The sequence below is a fragment of the Cupressus sempervirens genome, chromosome 6 (assembly GCF_028749045.1).
Source record: "Cupressus sempervirens isolate cs-2001-9-10 chromosome 6, ASM2874904v1, whole genome shotgun sequence".
NCBI classification, from domain to species: domain Eukaryota; kingdom Viridiplantae; phylum Streptophyta; class Pinopsida; order Cupressales; family Cupressaceae; genus Cupressus; species Cupressus sempervirens.
Genome location: NC_143123.1, coordinates 511,229,903 through 511,231,716, shown reverse-complemented (window position 1 = coordinate 511,231,716; position 1,814 = coordinate 511,229,903).

The window sequence follows — 1,814 nt, the reverse complement described above, 5'->3', positions numbered from 1 at the left end:
TGATTTTTTTTTTGGAGCTAAGGAACAAAACCTTCTATATGGCCCACCATGCCATCACTATGTTTTTGGAAGCCCTCTACATACATGTATCTCTAGAGCATTGGGGGACATTTTTTTCTTGCAAATATAGTGCAACCCTACAAACTTGCAATGACATACTAGTTGTATATGGACATATTCGGAGTTAGAAGTAGTAAAACATGAAAGAAAAGGAAAGACAAGAAGTTTCCATTTGGACACAAAACACAAAGGAAGAAGAAAGTTTTGACAATGATGAAGGAACACAATCTAAAAATACAAGTACGAAAGATACATCTTCAAGCTCCCAAGGGAATGAGTTTTGACTTGCAGAAACCACTTTCAGTGGTACAACTAGAGAGGTCATATTACTGCCAATTGAAGAACCCCTACCAAGGGTCATACCACAACAAGCTGAAATCCAAAAGGAGAAACCAATCTAGTGTACAAAGGCACAAGAGGAAACCAACCCTATATCCAAAAAAGGGAGGAGATGGTACTAGTACAATAGAGGGCATCCATCTGATACTGGGGAATGTATGTACGAGAAAAGAAGATAGCCTTATGACCAGACTAGAGGAGGAAACTCATACAAAAATAGTAGATGCGCATACAACTAGGATGCATGGGAAATAAAGGATGGTTGTATGATGGAGGACATGTGGATGGAAGCTAGATATTGTAGTTGTACAACAAAGATGGATAGAGGTGTCTATATGATAGGAGAAGATATGCAAATTGGAAACTTCTGTACAGAAGAAGATGATAATTATATAATATTGGAAGAGGAAGTTGTTCGTACACCATCAACAAAAGGCAACATCCTCATAGGAAATGAAGGAAACCATACGCTAGTAGAGACCTATTGTATGACAAAGAGAGGGAGAGGACTAACATTCTTTGATTAGGGAGCTAAATAAATAATATTCGCAATGTCACAACTTTCTTTGGTGGCACATTTAGTTCCCACATAACAGATACCACAGATTAAGGTGGTGGATCTCCTATCCCACAAGAAGCAACTACACACCATTAGGATCACCACCCCACAAGTAATAGTAATGACTCAATCAATTGCCTTGCTGAGACTACTAGAAAAGGGACATACAAAAGCAAGTCACCGCTAACCATCAAGAGAATAGTCGTAGGCAAGGAAGGGAGGAGGGTACAATGGATGAGGAAAACATCCTATTAGAAACTAATAAATAGGAGTAAAAGAAGTGTTACAAGATTCAAGAAGAGTTGGCAGATTAACGGATTTCCGAATGATTCATTGATTAATAGAGGAACAAATGTGTTCCTTATAAAGAATTACAAGGACGTTGTTTCTAAAAGAAACAATGTAGACTGAAGACGGAATTGGAAACAAAACTAGAGACAGGATAGGAAACATTCCTATCTAGACTGAAGAAAAAAGAGATGGGATAGGAAACATTCCTATCTAGACTGAAAGACGGACTACAGACAAGTAGTTGACTATTATAGAAAGTAGAAGATATTATCTTAATACCCTCCCTTAATGGTCAACATACGGATGTCGAAACATTCTGTGATAATTGAGACCCTCCCTAGATCTACAGAATGCTGAAACCAAGAAGCTTTGCCAGAAGAGTGCTATGACTCAAAATAAGTTGCATTTACAAAACTTTGTTTTTGTGAAAAAAATGGTAAAACCCAGAATCTCACACAACCTTGCATATTACAGACAACTTGAAATGATTTTTGAGGAGAAAATCAACAAACCCAAAATCTCACGCAACCTTGTGTATTACAGACAACTTGAAATGATTTTTGAG